Below are 18,393 nucleotides of genomic sequence, written 5' to 3'. Positions count from 1 at the left end.
TACTTTTACCATTACACTTAAAATACCGTACAACGAATACAGAAACATCAAATACGATTCAAGGGTGGAAAAGCTCGAGAAATAATTTTATCGATCCTGGATAATCGGCCTTCACCAATCCTCTCTCGCGTCACCCAAATCTCGAAACGAATCTCGAACAAAACGCCGTCATCGCGCGATTAACATTTCACGCACATCGACAAACACCGTTGACTCTGCTGACACGCATCAATCATTCGGACAACGGGTCTGTCAAAACGTTTCGACCTTATGGGAAAACGGGACAGGTTTCGATCAGCCGAGTCGAAAAACATCGAATCGATTCCCATCTTTCTCCCCCCTCCTTCGAATTTCCATTTTCCCTGAACTGTTTAATAAAAGAGTGAAACAGGGAGGGGGAGAATTTTCTTGGATCGATGCCTTTCGCTTCCAGGGACGAAACTTTTGAAAAACTTTTCGCTGACGTGACTTCTTCCTTCGATCGTAAGATTTATCCGAATCGTATTTGATATCGAGGATTCTCGGACATTTTCTTTGTCCTTCTCGAAATAATGGGCGAAAAAGAACGACGATTTTTGAATAGATTTTTATGGAAAGAATTTTTGAAACAATTTTGGATGGAATGGGATCGCTCGAATACGATATTTAAATATATTGATTTCTACTAGAAAGCACTTGTGAACTTTAAATAATTACAGAGAGGAAGCGTGAAATTGATCAGTTTCTGACTTCTGGTTTCGTAATTATAGTGTCGCGGAAGGTGAGATCGATGTTTCAAGTTTTAATCCACTTTTTTTTTTTTAATATAAATTATTATTAAATTATTAAAGATCGTGAGAATATTACGACGAGCAATAATAAATTATATTAATGGATCAAACGTTTCCCTCGAATAAACAAAATTGTATTCATAGGTGAAAAATAATCAAAAATGTGACAAACCGTGTAAATTAATGCATTACTTTCCTTTTTATAGCAACAAGAAAAAAAAGCCAATATGTGAATAATATATTGCAAAAGTAAAGTTTTGTTCAATTTATATTCGATTCACATTAATAAATTCACCGGGTACAAGCGAATCAAAAATAATCCAACTATTTGCAAACCAATTTTATATAAATTAACAACCCTTCGAGCGAAACGTTTGAATAGAGATTCCTTGAATTCTATTGGTCAGACGAGAGACCTTTCAGGTGAGCGTCATTTCCCTCGGATTTTCCACGAGTATTCTCGGGAAAGTCTGATTATCAGAATGTCCGTGAAGAGCGTTAATGGTGCTGGCAGACCACGATTTATTGCTATCCATTAAAGAAAACTCGGAAATGTCGCCTCCCTATCGTAATAAAACCGTTTAAATAATTTGCGAAACGAAATGAAAAAGAAGAGCGAGGTATCGTTAATCCTTAATTGTTTGCTCACTTCCTTGGAAAAATGAATTGTATACCCTTTTAAAAACGAATTTTTACATCACCATTTTCAAAGGAAAAACTTTTAAACAACTCGTGATAAAAAAAAGGATTTATAATTTTTAGCGCAATATTTCGTTAAGTAACGAAAAACTCTTTCTTTTTCCTGTACTGTTAGAGCTCTAGCTCCACTGTTACGTAGAAATTAAATTCACAAACGAGATTGATCGATACCAATTTCTAATGATAATTTATCATTAAACGTAGACTTGTAGGGTGATGTGTTACGAGAGCACGTTTACGATTTAATCACGATACAAACTGTTTCTTTTCCTTTTCTCGAATTTAGAAAGGAAAACAGTCAACAGTTACAAAGAACCATAAACAGTATTTGCCTACTGTAAAAACCAACCTCGACAAACCAAGAATCGTTCCAAAAATCATCTCTCTTCCTTTTTTCATCCATCCTCCTAATTATTTATTCGCTTCAATTCACGGAAGAATCGAAAAATAAAATAAAATCGTCGAAATATCACGCCAACTCTCTCGCCAATACCGCGATTTATCATCCTCCTGATAAATCGGCGCCCGTCATCCCCCCTTTTTTTCGGATTTCGTTCCGTCGAGATCTCGACGCTCCAATAAAACGCTCCCCGCACCTGTCTCGTCCCGCGGGCGCCCCGGGTGCATTAGACAGACGCGAAAACAATAGCCAGAGAATCGTAGCCGCTTCTTCCTCTGAAAGCTGTCGCCAAAGTTGGGCGGCCGATAGAAAGCTTTGAAGCCTCGCCACCGGTGGTATAGGTCGCGTTTTTCCAAGTGACTTCCAAGTGGTTGGAAAGGTCTGGAAAGCCGTCGCCACTGGAGTGCCGCAAAAGGTTACCGTGTCCATTCATTGTGGCGCGACAGGCTGGCTGGCTGGCTGGCTGGCCCCTTCGCTCCGTTTCTCGAGGGCCTTTCTCCCTCCCTCTCTCTCTCTCTTTCGCGTGATGCGAACTCGTCTGAAAAACTGTTTTTCACTGTTCCTCCCTTTTCTTATTCCTAAGAATTGGGTGTAAACGCGATCAATCGTGACGTGACGCGTTGCAACTCGAATCGGCGCGTGGAACGACGTGACAAGGCTTAATCCGTTCGAGGAAACGTTTTGTTTGTTTTCGAAACCCCACTGGCCAGTTTTATTTTTAGCGTGGATGGAATCGTTTTGGTGGAAATAGAAGTGGATTCGAAGTATTAAAATTTTCGAGGATTCATAGATATATTATTCGAGTTTAAATTTTGTCCACTGATCTTTCTTCCTGTTTCGAAAAGTCGAAATAGTTTTAATACTTTTTATTATGGAGATATAGTTCCATTCGATGAAGAGGGATCTTCAAATTTGAAACGCCATTTCAGTTTGCCTGATGAAATTCTTTTTTTCTCAGTCGTATCTCGCGAGTCAGAAGAAAAAGAAGATGGAAGTCTTATCCGACTACGTTTACTCTATGCATAATGCGTTTATTTAAAAATTCTGCGTAAGAAGAATGCACAATATCTCTCTTCCAACTTGACGACACTTGTCAAGATCGTGGAATTTAATCAACAATAAAAATTCATAAATGAAATCAGTGAATTACAGATCATCAGATGGATCTCGAACACTTTCTTTTTAACCCTTTGCACCATATAACATAATCGTCGTCCTACATTTTATTATTATACATTCTAGAGACATCTCTAGTTACTCGATTGATAACCTTTTTTAAATCTAAATACCAGTGCAAATTAAATTAAATTATTCCTAAGAAGATCAAGAAGAAAGATCACAGTGACAAAATAGTCTGCTTGAAAAAATAATCAAATAATCGTACGATTTGAGTCCCTTGAAATTTCTTCGTTGCAAACACCGTGTGTTACATCCGTGCATCCCAAGCATATTCTTCCTCGTGCGTATTGCACGGGCGCAGATCGGGCGGAATCATCTCGACGAGTTTGTAATCTCATCCCAGCTGGAGGCATCTTGGTTGATGGAGGCCGGCATTGTACGCTCTCATGAAGAGACAACTATGAGAAAGCGACGTTCTTGTGTCTGGGAAAATAACGCGCAATACTTCCTTCCTCTTTCCTCTTTGTGTAATATCGATCAGTCTTCCTCGAATCAATTGTTCATTTTGTGATTCGATTATTTTATTTTCCATTTAAAGGTGGCTCGATCGTCAGACGCGTAATCCGTTTCGGGGATGCAAGAGTTAAAGGGCCAGGCGATCGAACGTTTCGTCGTATTTTTCCACCCTCTCGTCCCCTTTTTCCCCCTCCGTGTTTACCAGCATCGAGCACCACGGCCATTAGCCCGGGGGACGTACGATTTCGAGTGGGCATCGATGCTAATGACGGCCAGTTTTCCAGACCGGTCACTCGTCAAGGACAATGATCCAACGAGAGTGATTCAACGCTCATAATTTCGTGCAACGGAGGATTCCTCGATTTCTATCTCGTATTTTATCGCATTGGTATTTTTTATCACTCATCGCGCAATCAACGTGTAAATTAAAGTGATTGATATAAGATGAGTGTTGTTTTTTTTTTATATTCAATATTTAAAGCATAAATGTTATCGTGTCTCTGAAAAGAGGACGAGAAGAGGAAACTTTTAACATTTCCTCAGAATAGCGAAGAAAGTAAAAATGTAGTAATAAATTGTGTGTATTACGAAATAGAAATTCCAAGATCATTCATGGAACAGTATACCACGTCAAATTATTATTTATTACAAGTGGAAATATATAAACTGTATCAAAAACGCTGATGTATAGATATTCAGAACAATTTGGAAGAAAATTTAGTAAATAAAATTTAAATTAGACGAGTAGCAGCACGATTTCTTCGTAAAATCAATTGTCGTAGCCAATAGAAATTTGAATTTGAACTTGATCAAACGAGAAGCTAGTTTTCGAAATGCTCGTCGATATATTGAAAAAAATTCACTGCTCTTAGTTTCGAAAATCGTCGGATATTCCTTCGACGTTTTGTCGTTCCATCCGCATATTTTATTTCTGAAACGTTCGTGTTCTCTCTCTTCTCTCTTCTGTAAAAACGAATATCATTTTCGAGTTCTACATTCTTCAAATGAGAAGAAGAAAAACTTGGCAAGTGACAGTCTCTGTGTTTTACAGTTTCGAAACTGGTCTCGTCGAATTGTTTGAAAAAAATAAATACGTTCGAATATTCGTATCGTTTCAGAAAAATTGTCTGAAATATTATAAATAATTCCTCAATTCCAATGGGACAACAATCACGTTAACTTTCAACAGAGAAATAAATAAGATTTAAAAATTATAGAAAATTCTTATTCGAAGAACAAAATAAAAAGGACAAAGGAATAATAATAACGAGACAAAAGTTTTCGAGCGATCCTTTCCTTTTAGGTAGGAAAAAAATATTCTTCCAAAGCAGAAATATTCGAAACAACGAAATTATCCATCCATTTATTTTCTATCTTCTTTTTCTTTTTTTTTTTTTTTTTTTTTTACGTATTAAAATCCCTCCGTTTCCCAACAGTACAGAACTCGTACGCGTGACTCGAGACCTAACCCGACCTAACCTCGAACTCCGTTACAAAGATGGCAGATTTAATTTCCGCGCGAACACGATCATGTAAAGTGCGACGATAACATTTGCGTTGCAAAATAATTACGAACGGGGCACAAAGGATAAAAGTCGTGGAGTTAATCCTTTGAAGCAACAGGACGGCATACTCCTCCCTCCACTCTCGCTTTTGAATTTGTTCGTTTGTTTTCTGCAAACATATATCGCTATCAACCGTACCCCGCTTTATCCGCGTGTCGTCCTAAAAAAGAAGAAAACAACAAAAGAAGAAAAGTTCTTCGAGTTTAATTCCTCCTGCTCCCCCCTCCAACTTCGCGGTTTCCCGCGCGACCCATTTTCTTCTCCCGAATTTCTTTTCTTCCCAACGTTTTTCCAGATTTCATCTTCGTCGCGATTTCAATTCCTCTTCGCCCGGGAAAATAAAATTTTTTGAAAATCTTTGTTCTTTCTCTCTCTCCATCTTTTTTCATCGCGAGAAATGTGGGGAAAATATGGCTCGTTTTCTTCTTCTTCTTTTACGCGTCGATGAAATTTAATCGTTGAAAATTAAACTTCTGCGTTGCATTGAATAAATGGAGTTTATTATATTCGAAGGAATATCGAATGTATTTAAGTTGGACGTCGATCGTTTCGGTATAAAGAGACGGATTGTCGAATTCTAGTAGAGTGAAGTTCGCATTTGAATTTGAGTCATTTTATTATATATACGAGTTTGAAGCTTGAACGAAAAAAGGAGGAGGAGATTTATAATAAAACGAGATGTAGATTCCTGGAAATTGTTTTTCCACGATACTCTTAGGAGCTTCTTTCATCAAAGCAATCGTATAAATATTATTTTATACGATGGTCAAAGTGCATCCAATGAATAGTATATTTTGTAAATAATTTTGCAAACATTCAAAGGCTCGTTAAGAAGTTCAGCCTCTGAAAAAAAGAAACGGAAAAATCACTTGGAAAAGTAAAAAGTTATTCAAGATAACTTGTCTATCAATAGTCAATACATTTCAATTATTTCTTTCATCCACGATTTCAATTAGAGGATAAATATTTTAATTGTACGTCGATAAATATTATCTTGCGGAACAAAATCTGCAAATTGATGATATAAATGTTATTTTTATAATATTTTTATAAACGAATATATGTACATATAATACGAAAGAAATACGTCCAATTACGTGCATCGTCCGCCATTTAATAACGAAAATTCGAGTTTTAAATATTGCAGGAATTTAAATATTCGCGGGGAACGATAACAATCTTCTCGAAATTATACAATCGCGTACAAAATCTCCGTTAAATCGGGCGATTTTCAAAAGAAAGTTTTATTAATCATAAAAATAGTTCGAAATGAATAGATGAACGACCATTTTTACTCTTCCTCTATTGATTGAAAGTTTCCATAAAATATTAGAAGCTTTGCGTTCTTTGATTTTGATTTTTAAGCTAAATTAGAGCGCTCTTTTTTCAAAAATCAGATCTAATTTAAATCTAAAAAATCGTAATTTCAATCCCCACGAAATAGTGATATACAGACATAGGAAATTACGATTTTCAAGTGAAACAACAATAATCGACTTTAAAAGAGCTCTCTCTCTCTCTCGTTTTCAATTTTCGCGCGAATCCGCTTGAAAAACTGGAGCCAATTTTCGATCGCTTGGATAATTTTGAACGATGGCTTTAACGATGCGTCGCTTAGGCTGAAAACTGTCGTTCAAAAATTCTCGAGCGAGGTGGATAACCGGGCTAATAGTTTAATGGATCGCCATACCGTTGTCCGCAAACAAAACATTTCTACGCCGTTTCCGCCTGTTCGATACAAATAGCGCGATAAATCACGGTACTTAGCGTTAATAGGATCATGTCGCAACAGGTCTGATTTATTTGTCACGGGCTGCAGCAACTAGATTTTCCCTGACTTCTATGCGTCAAACGCATATTCGTTTTTCGCCCTTGAAATCGTGATTTCCAACGCTTGTATCCCTCGTGCTAAATTCGATCGAGTGTCGATAAGCGACGAATTCGATTCTTTCTTTGTTGCCCATACTTTAACAGTGAAATAAAAATGTTTATACAGATATGTGTTACGTTTCATAAAATTTAAAATATTGTAAAAAAATACGAATACGTTACATCAACTGTTTACATGAACTTTCAGAGAAGAAGTGATGAAAAATAGACAAGATCGATCGCTCGCGAAATATGATTGTTCTTCTGTTACGAAAAAATTCCATTGCTCGACTAATCTTCCCTCTGTTGGCTCAAATAATAAGAGATTCTGTTACATTCTGATAAAGACATACAAACGATTAATTAAATTTTAAGATATCGAGAAGCAGGAAATTAACTCTTCTTCTTCAGTTGAGAAAAACAAAATCTTAGAATCAAGTCAGATTCTAATGCTTGCTGACTTAAAGAGGAGAATCGATTGGTTAGTTCAGTTTCATTAAATAAATTTATTGACACGTTCGTTTGAAATCAAATAATACGTGTTGTTAAATTGATATTACGATCAATTCAACAAACATGGACATATTTTGACTGTTATTAATACGCTGTTGATTGGCAATTTGTCAACTTCTTAATCTTTATGATAAAATAGAAAATGTTTTGCAGTGTTTCCAATTGGAAGTTGGAGTTTCGAAAATTTCTTCCTCGTTTTTTGCAGCTATAATTTTGATAATAATTGGAATAATTCAGAACGATCGTGATGCGATATTTTATTTTTGGCAAACATCGTTCGTTACTTATTGACATCGTTATTTGAAGACAATGGACGAGTGTCTTTTATTCCGTTTCTACTCAAGTGTCTTCTTCCGCTTTCGATCGGCGTTGCATTCCAAGCAACTACTTCAATGACATATCGATCAAGTATTGCAAACATTTTGCATATTTTGCATATTTTATTCCATCTATGATTCTATCAACACACGTGTTTCAAAAATAGATTAGAAAATTCATTCCAAGTTAAAATATTAACATCGACTCGATTAAATTCCAAATTTTTTTGTACATACGCATCGATCTTTATAAATTTACCTCTAGAATAATTCTACATAGATTCCTTTTCTTAACTTTCAAATCTCTAATCCCAAAAACTAAAAAATAAATTAAACCATTAAAATTATTATCACAATTGGAATTTATTGTTCGAATGAAAACAATCTCCACAATAAAGTTGGCATTCCTCCTCGTTCGCATTACTCTCCAGTACTAAAATCGTCGTATCGTGATGCAACTCTAACAACTTTCAATAACTTCCTCTAGTTACACGAGCCAACGAGCAGTTTAAACTCGCACTTCCTCGCGCTTCAACATACGCGCATAGTCAGACAGATATTTATTATCAACGGAATCGAACCACTGGCTGGACTCGTTTATCGGCTAAAGGAGAGGCCATCTTTCCTTTCCAACTCTTTTAAAGACACTTCTCTTCCGTTTTCTTTCCCTTCCATTCTCGTTTTCCTAATTGCACCATCCGATAATTCGATGAAACGCTTTGACTTTGCTCGCGCTTACGAAATTGTCGAGTCAATCAATCGATTGTCTTTGGTTTCGAGCGTGGATTGAAGCGGTTATTGGATGAAAGAAGTTATTATTATTATGTTTTTTCCGGTTGAGGACCTCGTTTCTTCGAGAAAATTAATTGCATTCATGTGCTTCAGATGCATTTTTCAAACGTGAAATATAGGAAATTTCTGTTTCTCGATTAAGAATAATTGGAGATATTTCGACGCAATAGGATATTACGATGCAAAATTGAAGAAAAATACAATAACAGAGATGCAAAGTATTATTGTCCAAAAAATGACTTATTCTGCAAAAACGAAAAATTAAAAAGGATAATATTATAAAATTAATATAAAAATTATCATGCTACCCGTTTTGATCAAACACACAACATTCAAGACTTTGTGAACGTGTGGCACTACGGAAATTGCCCGGTGGCAGTCCACCCAGAAGTCTGGGGTGCGATATAATGGTAGGTATGCTGAGTTTGCAAGGGGTGCGTAATGAACTATCCCTCTTAATCCCTCGTCGAATGCTTCAGATTCCGGACATCGCAACAGCCAATTAAAAATAATGTACTTATCAAAACAATTAAGGGATCGCGGTTCTCGAACAATTCAAAACCTTCATCATGAATACAAAATGACGATAAATTTCCATCCTCGAATATTAACCCTTTGCAATCGTATTTACATTTAACAAGGCTATACGTATCAATATAAATACACGTATAACCCACGATTCTTCGTTCCTTGCGAAAGGAAAGAGAAGAAGATGTATCATCGATGACATAACGATTTCGAATCTTCATCGACTAAGAACCGTGGCTCGCGTAAAAAAAAAACTCTTTACCTCTTCCAAGAAGGGAGCCACCTCCTCCCTCCTTTGTATTCTCTTCTCCTCTCGATCCAATGGTATTATTAACGAAGCAAACTTCTCTGGACAGGTGGATAGAGTCGAAAACGAGGAGATAGTCTGAAAAGAAAAAAGGGGGCGTAAATTGACAAGGAATATAGCAAAGGTACAGATGGAGAGGGAAAGTGACGGATGTAAATTGAGATGCACGTACCAGAAAGACACACACACACACACACATATATATATACAGCAGCGACGTGACATTTTGTCGGTCGCATAGACGGTCGAATCGATCGTCACGCTTGCCTTTGTTTGACTTAATTACCAGCAAGGCGGTGGTGGTAGATCGGTAGATAGGCCCCGCACGTCCGCCAGTCGAATCGAGCGGCCCTCGAGCGGCGCCCCACCGACACAGCTCGAATTCCGCCCGAGGCCAGACGCCCGGCGAATATTAGGGGCGATCGAGAGTGCTGAGTAAATTTCATCTTCTATGCTTCCGGCCGGTAAGCTCTTAAGAGCGGCATACATTTAACCGTGGTGGAAGAAAAGTGGAATGAGGAGGGGTTGCGGTTCGAGGAAGGCGCGAGTAACACGAGCCGCGGGTATAATAAGCCAATATAAATGTAAATGGAGGAGAAGTGGGTATATATATCTCGTATTTAGCGGTTTAAGTGAAATAACGCCACGATTCCTCGTTAAGGATCGGAAAAATTCGCGTTCGACAATTATTCTTGCCGTTTCGACTTTCACTGGTTTTATCTTAATCCCTTTTACTGTCACCAGTCTGACTCGTAATCAAGATTTCGGCCCAAACAGCACGAATTTTTTCAATCGAGATTTACTTCTTACCAGAAGATTCTTATAATCCACGTTGCAAAGTGCCCTACCGTTTGAGCCTGAATTTCGTTTCGAAGCTAAATGGGAAGGGGTTATTCTTAACCCTTTCGCCGCAACAAAAATGTGCTCGAGAATGTCATAGGGTATAAAAGTTCACTGAAATTCCATCTATAATTTTATTATTAAACGTTGCAGTGTCACTATTCTGTAGTTGGCATCCTTTCGTTTGTCTTCGATACGCGATCGTCAATTGTTACTGTTCTGTATAACCAAAAATATATCCATTCAGCTAAATTAATATATTTTCTTATTTATTGTTCACCACTGCAACCACTGTTAACCAACAAAGAAAAATCGTTGTTTCAACGGTGTTTATTGGAAAAAAAAAAATTGACGACAAAAATAATTATGTTTCCAGAGAAATGTATATCTTGTGCAGAGAGACTCGTATAGTAGCGAAAGGGTTAAGAATCTTGAATTTTCTTAAATTTTCGGTGTATATACGCGCTCATTCCACGCAAAACTCGCGTCTCGCGTTAAACAACCATCCCCCCTCGAGAATCAGATTCTGGCTCCTCCATTCGAAGAAAGAAGAAGAAGCTCGTGACACACACACACACACACACACACACACACACGCTCGCGTTCCTCCACGTATCGCAACTCTCGGTGCAAACTCGTTACCCAAGCGACAACGTAACGCGGATGAACTCCTCGATACAGCCTCGTGCCGACCAAACTTTCCCCTTGCACCACACACACACACAGAGAATCAACTTGCAACGCTACACGGTTAACTCGGCGGAGTTCGTTTAACACACACGGTGCATTTCGTGCGCGGTTAAAATGACGCGTGATTAATGGAAACCGTGGGTAGGTAAGGTAGGTAATTCGATCGAGCAAATTACTTAGGAGGAGGTCCAACTTCGGGGAAGGGAACCCAACTTCGACGAACCGAATCGGTGACGTATCGTCGGCTCGAAAAATCCAATCGTTAAAGGGAATTCGATTAACCCTCTCTCTCTCTCTCTCTCTCCTAGGTCTTTCCAAACTGTCACAGTGCTTGAGGATTAATATTCGATGAAACATTCGGGAAACTGGTGTGGCGAACCAGCGTCAACGAGGAGGAGGGGGGAGCGACCACCTTTCAAATCGATATCGGAAAATGTTGGTTCGAAAGTGGTTCGAGCAACGTTTTTAATGCGCGTATATTCATATTTGAGAAAGTAGAATGCCTAGAATGTAATTATATTATACGCTTAATAATGTGAATATATGTAGGATGCAAATGGTTAAGATTAATAAAAGAAATTATCAAAATCTCGCGTGCGTGTCGATGGAACACCGTTTCTCCACGAGACATTATTCTCTAAATTGCACAATTACGTATCAAGCATATTGATACTTTGTATTATCCGTTGCTTCCCGCACTGCACAACGCGTTCTACCAATTACTTTAAAACTTTCTCCTCTGTTCGCGCAAAAACTGTTCCACGAAAAGCACACAAAAACACACACGCGCTAATTTTTCCTCGGCAATTTGCGAAAATCGGTCGAAACGCGGATAAGAACGGAGAGAGAAAGCGATTGACAGACGATGGCGTTACGTATTCTTGAGGGAAAGATCGATCGGTGTCCGGGGAGGGGGTCGCGTGCCGCGGAGAGGCGGCTACCACGGGAATAAGAAATTACGTCGTGAGTGTCGGCGCGTGCCTCTCGATGCCCACAGCCGCTGCATCCATATGCATCGGCCGCCTCGTGAAGAAAAACGGTGTCGAAATTAACGGGGGAGGAGGGGACGGTTTTGCAAAGCACGGGATTTAGAAAGTTTCGCTCCATTCCGCGCGCGGTCGCTGCTCGTACTGAATACGAGTCGTAATATTTTCGTTTCGTTCGGGTCGATCGAGAAATGTACACAAAGGTTTTTGCGCAGATAATTTCGTGGAAAGTTTCCTCCGTTTGTATACGCGCGATGTAAATACAGAATATTATAGGTGTAATTTGTATTGAAAATAATTGTAGAAAGTTTTGTTTTTAAGTGTACGTGTGCGAGTACGTAGTTTCGTTTCTTTCTCGAATTTTTAATTGTGTAGAGTTGTGTATACGGCTTCTTCTTGGAAAATTAATACTTTGGTAAAAGTGAAAATACAGGAGAGACGAACGCGAGTTTCTAAACGCGTTTCTGAACATTTTTCTACTACTTTCTATCGATCGATGCTAATTATTTTTTTTTATTTTTTATTGTCGTAACGAGCAGAAAAACAGGAGCTAAGAGAAACTTTATAGAGTAGTACATAAGTACTTTTGTCATTTACATTATATACATTGTAATATAATAATTTATTAGTTTAACGTCATTGCGATTATTCGAATATTTGCATATTTATCATCGTTTATTTAATATAAAAATTTCAGATACGTAAAAAACGTAATTTAAAACTGTCCACCGAAAAATAAAAACTTCGATCGAGCTATCGAGGTAACAAAAGTAACGAGAAACTTGAAAAGTCGAGTCTTATTTAAAGAAAAAGAGGAGATAACAACTTCGCAATTTTGTCTCCTTTTTCTAAAATTTATCGACTTCGAGAGTCACGATCCCTCTTCTTCCTATCAAACTTCTCTTTCTATATATCGACCAATTACGACGTGATATCGAAACGACAGAGAGAGAGAGAGAGAAAGAGAGAGAGGGAAAGAGAAAATGAACTCAGAAGATAGGGCAAATTACAAAGCGGCGGGAAATTCAAGAAAGAAGATTGCCGAGGAATGTCCTCCTGCGATTTATAATCCCAAGAATATTAGGATCCTTTACGATAGCTCGTGACCGAGGCAAATTAGCCAACCACTCGACTGTCCTTTCCTCCCTCGAATTGCTGGAAGCCGCAGCAGGAGGGGGAGGAAGAAGAAGAAAAAGTTGATTATAATGGCGACGGTGAAGAAGTTGAGAGAAGCAACCAACCTATCTACTGTCTCCAGCGTGTTGCTGGCCAATGTACAATGTACTTGTTAGACTTGGTGCACGGAAATTTACCGTAACTAACGGTTCACCCGTTGCACTTGCCATGTTCTTGAACTTGTAACCGGTGCATTGAATGGAGGTTGCTGCAGGTTCTCTTACGCTCCAGCTTTATTCCGCCTCGATTTCTCCTCCAGTTCTTAGCGATGAATTTTTATAAAAGGAATCAAAAGTGATACGCGAATAGGATCAACAGAAAGAATTTCTTTTTTAAAAAAAGAAATTGACATCCGCGTTAAATCGAGATGCTTTTCTTTCCTTCGTCTGAATGGCTACGCTGAAACTGATCGGGGAGCAATTAAGAAACAGGTGCGTGTCGTAATCAAGGTATTTGGTGAAATTCTACGAAACTCTGTTCCCATTGTAATATATGGAAATTGGCTGGAGGCATTTGCACACGCGCTTGCATACATGCAAGCGGCTTGCAAGGTGCATTATGCTCGTATAAAATGGCATAAGGAAGTCAGGATCGAGCAGCCATCGTGCATCTTCGAGATCCATCGACTTCCATCCACGACCTTAATGGAATCCTTGCAATCCGAATACCATCCAATGAAAATCGCTCGTTTGTTTAGCCGCTTAACGGATCCTTTAAATCGATACGAGCGGTATTCGTGTAATGCTCCGTTATTTTTTTAAACATGCTTAAGGATTAGAGGGATATTAATTCTCCTATGGAAAATTTGAAAATTTAATCCGTACTCGTGTATATAATATAATATATCGAGTTGCTTTTCGAGAATGGTTCTGTATGTAATACAATTTAAATATTCTCTGGTATGCAAAAGAAAAAATTTTGTTCGATAAAATTAAAATTTGTAATAGGATAATAATATCGATAATTAAACTTGCTTAAAGCGATCCTTTTATATTAGAATCGGTGAAGAGTATATAATAATAACAATAATAAAATAAAATCAATATTTCAAGATCAATAATATAATATTCTTATCACTTTGCGTTATTAATACAAATTCGCGCAAAAACAATTAAAACACGGACAATTTGTTCAATCTTGTTACCCATAAATATTCCCCTGCGTTTTATTTCCAACATTTTCCAGATACGCTCATTACGATCTATCCAGCCCAATTAATCTTATTTATTATTCCCGTTTATCCCACCTGTACGATCTTTACAGCAACGTTTATCGATTGATCCATTATTATTTTTCCCCCTATCGTTAATATCGCGAGGAGAGCATAGAAAAAAATTCGACGCCACGATTCGAGAGACTTTTGTCCGGTTTAATTCGGGTATAAGATAGAAGCTTATGCTGTACTTGCGTGAAATGCATCCTGGCGGAATTAATTGGTGGTAAACACGTGAATCGTGGAAAAATTCGATATAGAGTGGACGATCATGATCCCGGCGGGATCTTGTCGTTCGTTCGAATTGCGCCACATTTTCAAGTGTCGTTTCCCCTCTGAAAGGTAGAATCGAATGAGAAAAAAAAATTTAATGAGAAAAATCAATGTGTCGAAAGCGAAGGCAAATATTTAGGGATTAATAATCGCGTAAAACGATGAAACGACATTTTTGTGTGCGCGTATCAAATTCAAATGATCGTAATATTAATTAACTGTCTCGACGATTTTATGTTTAATTTTTCTTTTTTTTTAGGAAAGAAAAGGAAAAAGCGTTTCTTTGTGAGATTATTCGATTTCCGAAATCCATTTCACGTGATTATATTTTAAAGCTGGGATTAGGTTAAAAGCTTCATTTCATTTCAATTTCGCGTGTATATATATATATAATTAATGTACTTTTTCGCAAATAAATTTTCTGCCCGTTGAAAGCGTGACGTCAGGATTATAACATATACAATGATCGAGCTTGGTGATAAGAAAGAAGTCTAACCCCCTTACGAATCGGCCAACACTGGTAGCACAGTATACCCTAAAAAATAATGGACACTTTGCACGCAGCAAACATTGTATAATTAATGCCACCACTTCACTCGAGTAGAAATTTAAAGAAATGATTTATGCGATTATTTTTTACGCTGATCGAGCATTGTTAAACCTGCCGTATAAATTTAGAGTAAAAGTCTCTTTAAAATTAATTTTATTAATTTTCGGATCGCCAATTTTCTGAAAATAATCAGAACGATAATTTATAATAACGAGAGAATCCTCAATCGAGCATTAAATCGATAAATAAAATTTCTACCCGATCTTCCGTCTCAAATCGTGCTCTCAATTAGGCGACACGTTCGAAAAGAATTCGAAAGGATTACTCGACCTTCCTTCTCGCAACCGTGCTTTAAATCTTTAAAACAAAAGTTTCCCATCCATCGATTTACGCTCGCGATTTTTCCCCCATTTTCCACCGCCACTTTTCTCACCTCTCGAGAGATCGTGGCAAAAGTGGAAAAACCGTTCGAATATAACGGCGGGCAATTGGACTTTTCCATTTTTAATTTCTCCTCCTGTATTAAAGAGAGAGAGAGAGAGAGACGGAATGGGAAAAGGTTGGGCGCGAAACGGCGCAATCCGATCGGATTAAAAGATCTAACGAGCACCGAGTTGTTAATTACTTAGCCGGCGATGGAAAGGGACAAAGATGAGGGAAAAAGAGAGATACCGGTGGCGCCACCAAGGATTATATCCGCGACACGGGGCAAAGACCATCAAGCTTCGCAACCAGTAATCAAACGTAACTTTTCTCTCCCTCTTTTTCCCCCTTTTTTCCTTTCTCTTCCATTCCTTTTTTTTTTTTTTTTTCTTTTTTTCGTGGCGCGCACCACCAAAGGGCGAGGCGCTTTTTATTCCACCGTGTCTACTCGTGGAAAACTCGTGTAATATAAAATACGCGTGCACGCGCCTGCAGAAAAGGTTTGAAGAAGGGAACTTGAAACACAGGAGAGGGCGATCGTGGTCGAATGAATGAACGGATGAATATATATATATATGTATTATATATGTGTATACACACAGAGGAAGGCCGTGTCGGTGAATATATATGCATTTTCGCCGAGATAAAAGCCAAACGGCCGGGGTTACCGAGAGGCTAAACGAAAAATCGTTGCGTTTAGACGGGAACCGAACGTTTTTCCCGCCCTTTTTTTCGTGCACGAGATACGCGAGTTACAGGATTCGATTGAGCGCGATGGTTTTTTTTCCTTTTTTTTTTTTTTTTTTTTTTCCTTCTTCAGTCAGCAGTTGTTGTCAGATGTTTCTTTCGAAATCGTTTTGAACTATTTGAATTATGATCACGAAACACGATGATGGAGAGGAAAGTTTTCACCGATAATCGGTTAAATGAACTTTGATCGAGCGAGTTAAGCTTCTGTTACCAGCGTGTTATTCGCGTTTGTGAGATACTTTTTAAAAAATCTGTTATACAGAGATCGAGAAAAATGTTGATCGAGATTCATTATATTAAGTTAAGTTTTGTATTTTGTTTCGTTTCTTTGAGTATGATAAAGTTTTTACACTCGTGTGATATACTTAGATTAATAAGAAAATGTGCGAAATGTTCATTGAATGTAAGGAATTTTGAAATAGCAGAGTGTTAAAGTAGCAAGTGTAACAAGCAGTTTTCTCAAAAACTTGTATCAGAATTATGTTCTCCAGGGTTCTTCTCGGAAAATAAATGAGATAGATAGGGGAATAATTTTCTCAAAACTTTTCTCTACGAAATACATCGTAAATTTTTATATTTCTTGATAATTTCGACACTAAACGTAACTCATTCTAATCTTTGGTCCCTTTGTGAGACTCCACTTTCCTTCTGCACTTTTATTGTTTCGAAATATTAATGAGATAAGAGGTATTAAAAAAAAAAAAAAAAAGAAGTAAATAAATAAATGAAAAAATAGTCGAATATTAAAATAAAATTTAAAAATATACCAATTAACTAAAAATATTTTAGTTTCTTTTTATTTTTTTTTAAATTTCTCACCACTTGTGGAAATTTATTAATATTTATAACAAACGATTATAGACACGTGTGTATGCGAATAAAAAGGATGAAAGAAAGGGACGTGTAAGCTGGTATCGGAATAAACGATCAATAGCTCGAACACTTTTTATGGATATAAGCTGATTTCAAAAGCTACTTCTTTGTAGGAAAAAATCTGTTTTACACAGCTTTATAATTTATTCTATTTTATTCTTTTTTGAAAAAAAAAATCCTAGCAATTCCTACTCAAATTTACATCAAATTTATAAATTAATTCTTCGTTATTAAATTTTTCTAACAATACAATAATTGCGAAAAATTATAAAATATATTATTCGAAACGTATAACGTAATATAAAATAACTTCAAACGATTTTTAATTGAATAATGGATATCGATCTAATAATTTAATGACAATATTATTAATTTACACGCTTAATATTCATTATCTCTCTCTCTCTTTTTTTTTTTGTATTCAGAATTGATTATGCTACAACTACATTAACAATATCGATTATCGATTCCATAAATGATATTTACACCATTTATTGCTTTTCCAACTTTAATAAAGTTGTCAATTTCCACTTTTAAAACATGAGGCACGAGTTTTAAATAACAAAATGTAATTAGGAAGGTAACATACCGTGAGAAATCGTGAGAATTGGTTATACACTTTGGTTATATCTGATATTTATTATCCGATATCGATAGATTCCCATTTACATGGGAGTAAATTATTTTCGAATACGTTTAAATCTGCATAAATTTCCTGACTGATGGCTAAAAAATAAATGTCAGCAGTTACAGAAATCGTTTTAATCGTTAATGAGAAAACACGTTCCACGATACCAATTTCAACGAAACTTCGTCAATACCTGATAACTGAGATATATGCTTGACTCGTGTCATTTGCATAAATCCTCCCAATAATGGAAATACTTCATCATTGGTGAATCGCTGATTTGTTGTAGTCTTTTTCCTTTTTTTTAAATATCCTAATGGATATTATCGTTTATTGCTTAAATAAAATTTATATTATACACGGAATTATTTCAATTCGTATATTTATTCTGCTTTATCATAAATTTAAAATTGTATAAAATACCGTGATATAATTTTTTTCGAAGCAAATTTATATTTGTAAAGTTTTCTCGTGTATTTCTTTATTCCACACACACACAAAAAAAGTTAAACGATAATTAGAAGAACAATTTAAAAAATTTTACTTCTTTGTCACTTCTTTCTCTCTCTCTACTCAAAAACGTACATACGTTGAAA

The 18,393-nt window shown here is 36.9% G+C and overlaps 1 protein-coding gene and 1 long non-coding RNA gene across 2 annotated transcripts in view; one reads left to right on the top strand and one right to left on the bottom strand.

Moving 5' to 3' along the window:
• The window catches only part of LOC147658763 (uncharacterized), a 160,684-nt gene that overhangs the window by 61,894 nt on the left and 80,397 nt on the right, over positions 1 to 18,393 (bottom strand). The window contains exon 2 of the long non-coding RNA XR_015292105.1: positions 9,351 to 9,473. This is a non-coding gene — a long non-coding RNA (uncharacterized LOC147658763). The remainder of the gene's footprint in view (positions 1 to 9,350; positions 9,474 to 18,393) is intronic.
• The window catches only part of LOC100870804 (semaphorin-1A-like), a 146,912-nt gene that overhangs the window by 117,108 nt on the left and 11,411 nt on the right, over positions 1 to 18,393 (top strand). The gene's annotated exons all lie outside the window — the stretch shown is intronic.

The sequence above is a fragment of the Apis florea genome, unplaced genomic scaffold (genome assembly GCF_048593485.1).
Source record: "Apis florea isolate Af1SG1 unplaced genomic scaffold, ASM4859348v1 contig_1645_pilon, whole genome shotgun sequence".
NCBI lineage: Eukaryota > Metazoa > Arthropoda > Insecta > Hymenoptera > Apidae > Apis > Apis florea.
The sequence above is the reverse complement of the archived record's forward strand: the minus strand, read 5'-3'. Positions and strand labels throughout refer to the sequence as shown.